Source organism: Mixophyes fleayi, chromosome 2, assembly GCF_038048845.1.
Source record: "Mixophyes fleayi isolate aMixFle1 chromosome 2, aMixFle1.hap1, whole genome shotgun sequence".
Lineage (NCBI taxonomy): Eukaryota > Metazoa > Chordata > Amphibia > Anura > Limnodynastidae > Mixophyes > Mixophyes fleayi.
The window spans coordinates 85663327-85670399 of record NC_134403.1 but is presented as its reverse complement, the minus strand read 5'-3'; positions in this window follow the sequence as shown (position 1 = coordinate 85670399).

The window sequence follows — 7073 nt, the reverse complement described above, 5'->3', positions numbered from 1 at the left end:
AATACATAGTGCTTTTTTCAATGGGCTAAATCTTGCTCAGTTTTGTTTATTAGGGATTGGGAAGTTGGCTTTATATAGTTAATCATACGTTTTGGTTATGTTAGTGCCTAGATATTTTAATGAGTCTCCTTTCCATTGATAACTCTTCTATGTGTTTTTAACATATAATATTGTCATTGAAATAAAGTAGGTTGTTTCTGAGATAAAGGTTAAAACAGTTTTAAGATTGCTGTCCCGCACCAATGAGACAGTTATTTATACATATCTTTAACTGCTATGTACTCAACTTCCAATAATACTAATTATTCCTAAAAGGAAATGAAGGTAGAGAATATAGCTTTCTTTGTAGAGATTTGATTTATGCTTTAATACATTTGGCTTTTACATTTTATCGGGTCCTCAGCTAATTATTAGTGAATAATTCTTCTTGCTGACTATTATTGAAGAAGGGAGTATGTCATTTATGGCATGCTTATATATGAGGATTCTCAACTTCTCCAATTAATCTCTAATGAAATCACCGCTAACTGATGAAACACATTAGATGATAAGGATTGCTTTTGAGAGAGGAAGAAGTCTAATTTGTTTGCTGAGAACCGCTAACAGGCAATGAGCGTGCACGTTTTTTACTGCACAAAGACAGTGAGCCATTAAAGGGTGGCTACCCATACTTTATTGTTCAAGATATTTATGAAATCATTACTTCTGAATCTTACCACTTAGCAGAGGATGTATTCTTCACCCTTCATATTCTTTAGAATTCATAATACAAACTGTATCAGGCTATTGTTTTCCAACTGAATTCTGTATAAAGGACTTCCTGTGTTTTATCTTGGGGCACTGGTAGTTCCTAATTAGGAAGTAATTTGCTATTTCTTTGTGGTTTAGAAATTTGCTGTAAGATTTTAATTTGTGAATACTACACATCCCCATTTGACTCAGCCTGTGATTGTATGGGGTATATTTACTAAAACGTTGGTTTGAAAAAGTAGAAATGTTGCCTATAGCAACCAATCAGATTGTAATTATCATTTATTTAGTACATTCTACAAAATGACAGCTAGAATCTGATTGGTTGCTATAAGCAACATCTCCATTTTTTCAAACCCACAGTTTAGTAAATATACCCTTATATCTCATATCTAATTATTTTTGGTGTTTATTGTATTGTGTTTTGTGCATATGGTATTTTTATTAAAGCTGTTTATTTTCAAAGTCAATTCAATGTTGTTTATATGAATTCAACAAGTTTGGTTAATTTTTACACACACCTTTTATGTATGTTTTATTTATTACCACATTTAGTGCTGTTCTTGTTGAAGTTTTTAGTGGCGTTGCTGTAAACAGTGTTGGACATAGTGTTATGTGTAGTTTAGTGGTGTGTGCAATGCATATTACTGTAGAAAAGATATATTGTTATAATTAAATGTCTACTAATGAATGTAGATCAGTAGTACACAACAACTTTTCAGCTGCACTCACAAGTGTTTTAGATCACAGAACTATGGCACACTAAGAAGCTTCCCAAAAAAATGTATTACATAACTGACAAAAAGAGAACTCCCAACCCATATTGTCACTAGGCATCTAGTAATGGATCAATCTCTAACATTTCTAATTAAATGATAAAAGAGTGCCCATAGTGCAGAATATAGTAACCAAATTGATTAATAAAAATTGTCAACTTCAATGGATCTTCTGGGAGATATTCTCAAAATAGGCAAATCAATGGCAGAAGTTCTTTAAGTATTAGTAGCCCTAGAACAAATGGGCCATCCTTATAAGGAATGTAGCAAAATAATTTATAGAGACAAAAGATTAACAAAAAACTGCCCACAATTAGAGTAAAATGAGAGTCTTATCTGTAATCTCCAATCCAGCTGGAGATGGATGATAACAGTTGTTGTTGGCATTCACACTGCAAGGTAAGCAGCTTAAGGGATCCATTTCCACAAGAGCATCTCTTCATTAAAACATGTCAGTAAAAACAGAACAATGACAAAGAAATGGTTGGGGAGGTCACCTTACGTGTTTTCCCCATTCAGATTTCATTGGGGGTGTGGCCGTTCATGTTTGACAATACATATTTATAGTCTGCAGTTACATAATCAGTATATTCTTAGTACTTATAAAAGGTGAAATTTCCCTTTAAACTCTAAGCAGTTTTAATGTCAGTTTAACCTGGTCTGAATATTTTGAAGATTTTTTTTATCAATTGAATCTTAATATGTTCACTCTTAAGCCTCCTTGGCTCAAAACTTATTGCAATATTTTCCCTGCAATACTCTTCTATAGCTAGTTTATCAATTCACACTTGTTACCTGGTTGCTCTCTGTACCACTAATTCAGTTCTTGTCTAAAAACTCCCTAAATCCCGTACTAGGTATCTCATATGCCATCAAAGCTGGCATATGGCACTGGCAATGCCCGGGGGGATTTTGGTGCTGCAGCCTCTACACAATGAGCCACAGACTCAGTTACCTACTACTACTGCACACTTTTTAATTTTCATCTGTGTAGAACTGCTACAGGTAATGGCATAATGACCTGCTGCTAGTAATTAGTTGCCAGCACATGAGGCTTGTTTCAGGCCACATAAGCAACAGCACCAAACACTGCAAATTTATTAAGTTTTGTCTTTGTAATATATATATATATATATATATATATATATATATATATATATATATATATATATTGTGGCAAGAACCCGCTACTGCTGAAGCACACACAAACAACTTCTTCCTTTTTATGTAGCTTTATTTGTCAGGATTGTAAATGTTTTGACACCGTATACTTTCACAGCAATTATGGAGACCCTAAACGCTAGCTATACATAGACCAGCTCTCTCTCAAGACCAGCCAGCTTCACCAGCGTTGGTCTCAGTGAACAAATGACACAAACAAGCTTTTATACATGATACTCCTCCCCCAGCCTTAGCTTGATGGACAGGGGACACACCCACCTTCTCTTTAAGAGAAAACGCCCATCACTGGCTCTGTTTGAACTAACAGACATACTCTGTCTGTTTGCTGAGAGGAAGCAGCTTTCAAATCATGTAAGTTAACCAACTTTAAACTACACATAAGTTTTTACTTGGTTTAACCTGAATTTAGGTGCATAACTGCGCCAATGTCTTACTCTGCTTGTATGTTTTCTTTGCATCTTGTCAGATAAATGCCTCCCTTTGTTACAATATATTATATATATATATATGTTTGTCTTTAAAATATATAATATTATATATAAAATAAAAATGGAGGAGGAGGCGCACAATAGTGTAGTATATTGATATAATATTGGGATCACACAAGAACCCACAGTAGGACCGGAAACACCAGTGGAGAGGAAACCAGGAAACAAAGACTGTAATATAACATCCAATGTGCAGATGTAAAATACAAGTTACAGCTTGTTCTCAAACAGAGTCACAGTGAGTGAACTTGCAGAATTTCCATATATTAAACACCCAGGACACACTTATGCAGATGTATGCGTACCAGATAGCAAAACTTTTAAGCTTTGTGTACGTAGATATCCTTCATCTGGTCATAAATGGGTCACACGACTGGATACATAACTGTCAGCCTCAGAAAATAGGGCACACAAAGACCAAGGATGTAATAGCGGTAATACACTTTAATAATAAAAAATGTAGTGACTTACAAATCAAGTAGCATTCATAAAGATCAGCTCCCAGTGCAGTAGGGATAATAATAGCAGCTTCTCAACGCGTTTCGTCTGTCTCCACAGACTTTTTTCTCCTGATGAAGTCTGTGGAGTCAGACGAAACACATTGAGAAGCTGCTATTATTATCCCTACTGCACTGGGAGCTGATCTTTATGACTGCTACTTGATTTGTAAGTCACTACATTTTTTATTATTAAAGTGTATTACCGCTATTACATCCTTGGTCTTTGTGTGCCCTATTTTCTGAAGCTGACAGTTATGTATCCAGTCGTGTGACCCGTTTATGACCAGATGAAGGATATCTACATACACAAAGCTTAAAAGTTTTGCTATCTGGTACGCATACATCTGCATAAGTGTGTCCTGGGTGTTTAATATATGGAAATTCTGCAAGTTCACTCACTGTGACTCTGTTTGAGAACAAGCTGTAACTTGTATTTTACATCTGCACATTGGATGTTATATTACAGTCTTTTTTTCCTGGTTTCCTCTCCAGTGGTGTTTCCGGTCCTACTGTGGGTTCTTGTGTGATCCCAATATTATATCAATATACTACACTATTGTGCGCCTCCTCCTCCATTTTTATTTTATAGGTTATTTCCATGCTACACCGCTTGGTAAAGAGGATTGGCAGCCGCCTGCACATGGGAAGTGTCCACTGAAAAGAACATAGACTTTATACTGGACTATTGGTGATTTGTTACAAGCGCCAATTGCTGTATCTTGTATTTTTAAAATATATATATATATATATATATATGTAAATTAATCATACAAGTTAATTAATGGAATGAACTAAACTGATAACAGAATGTTATACTTACTAACCTTAAGCAATTATCTATAAGGTTTCATGATGTCATACATGTTTACTATTCTTGTAAGATTTCTATTTACTTATGAAGTCTTATGAATTCCTAGCTCTGCTTCTCTTTCAACTTAAAATACTATTTGTTTAACTTATTTAACTAATTATCTACATTTATCTAAAACAAACTTTTCAGGATATCTCCTCTTAATTCCAGCAAAACATACACACTCCCTAAAAGTGTTTTATGACCTTCTTCTTATAGACGTTCTGCCGATAAAATATAAAAAAATAAGTATTTAAAAGAAACCTGGAGGCCATACATGAAAAATATCTAGCATGTATGTATGGCCTCAGACATAAATGGAAGGGAGTTGCCATTCTGATAGCAAGGCATCTTACTTTTGACCCCTGAGGGCAAATACCTCCTTAATTTTTCCAAACACTCAGTGAAACCTTTGCCCAGCATAGGAGAGGCAAGGTAATCATTGTAGGATATTTCAACATAATCATCAATAGCAATTTGGATAGGTCTAGATCCCTCCAGTGGGCCCTTCAACAGACCGCAATTAAAAATGCCTACATGAAGGGACTATACTTTTTTCTCTTCAGTGCATAATGTACACACTAGCTTGGATATAATTTTTCTTATTTGTGAACCAGCCCAGAATATAACTGGCTCCACCGTATTACCATGTTCCTTGGCAGACCATTCTCCTGTTACAGCTGACATTATATGGCCTCTCTTCTAGATGCCATGTCCAATCCTGGTGAAATTTGCCTTAATGTGTTTTGCTCAACCCTCAAATGAAAATACAATTAGAAACAGATCCGTAGACCCACTTTGCATCTCATTCATCCCCAGAGACCTCCCTTATGCTGCTGTGGTATGCTGACAAAGCATTAGTTTATTATTAGAATTATCTCTTATTTATGAGGCGCCAGAAAGGGTCCGCAGCACTGTACATAGGGCATGGGACAAAACAGTACATGGCATAAAGGGCAAAAAAAACCAAAGTGCAATAAGTACAAACTCAGCTGAAACTCAGCTGAGAACTGGTGCACAGGACAAACACGTAAAAGTAAGCTCCAGTGCAAAGATAAAATGGAAAGGGGTGGCGGTAGGTGGGGAGAGAACAAAATAAGAGGCTGAACCTGTGCCCAGTAGTGTGGGTGCCACTAACAGGATCAGAGCAGTGATGGAGATGTGAAGGCAAAGGAGTGGAGGAGAGACAGGGGCAGGAGTCAGAACTTGAGGTGTAGAAAAGATGCTGGGGGGCCGAAGGCAAAAGTAAACAGGAGGAAGAGGATACAAGGATAGAGGGCACTGCTCAAGGGAGCTTGTAGTATAAAGGGGAGGAGGAGACTGACAGGAGACACAGAGAGGGAAGATAGGGTGAGGGGAGGAGAACTCTGAGGTAGAGAGTTGAACAAGAGTAAGTAGGAGTGGAGGAAAAATGAGGTTGAGGTATAATACAGTAGGGTTAGTAAAGAAGGATAATGAATATAGGATAGTTTGGCAGACTAGGAGCCTGATAGAATGGGGGGAGATCGTTCCAGAGAAGGGGAGGCAGAGAAGTAGTTTGAATGGAGATGAGGAAGGAGAGATAAGGTGCAGTGGATTTAGAGAGGTCTTTATAAGTGAGGGTGATGAGTTTGAAGAGGATTTTATAACAGAGGGGGAGCCAGGGTAGAGCTTGATAGAGAGGGGGGTTCATGAAGAATGGTGGGAGAGGAAGATAAGTCATGCTGCAGCGTTGAATATAAACTGAAGAGGAGCGAGATGAGTGTGGTGAAGGCCAGTAAGGAGAAGGTAGCAGTAATCAAGGCGGGAGATGATCAAAGAGTGGATGAGAGTTTTGGTGGCATCAGTGGAGAGGAAGGGTCTGATCCAGGCTATAGTGAGATGATCGAAGCTGCAGGATTGGGCAAGGGATTGTATGTGGGGAGTGAAGGAGAGGGAGGAGTCAAGGGTGATCCCCCCAGTGATCGAACTTGGGGAGAAGAGGAGATGATGATATTACCAATAGTGATGGAGACGATAGGAGAGAAGGAGTCTCTTCACAGAAGCAAGATAATAAGTTTAGATTTGGCCATGTTGAGTTTAAGGAAATGCTGGCATATCCAGAAGGAAATGATAGTGAGGAGGAAAGTAACAGTAGAAGAGCAATAGATTTGGGTGTCATCATTTGGGTGCATCAGCACTATATAAAGGCCACATTATAACCTAAGCATCTTTCACACAAAAAGAGAATGCTGAAAATCTTGAATCTCTCAAAGTTAGACTTTTAGATTTAGCACACAAAAAACTTCACCTCCAAGGACTATGCAATGTTGACAGCAATATGATTTGAGTTAAATATTCTGTTAACAGCTAGAGCATATATATATATATATATATATATATATATATATATATATATATAATCTATATATCCCCAGACATTAATCCCATTGAGAACTTGGGGTCAAACCTCAGGAGGCCGGTGGACAAACAAAAACCCACAAATTCTGACAAACTCCAAACATTAATTAGGCAAGAATGGCCGGCCATCAGTCCGTATGTGGTCCAG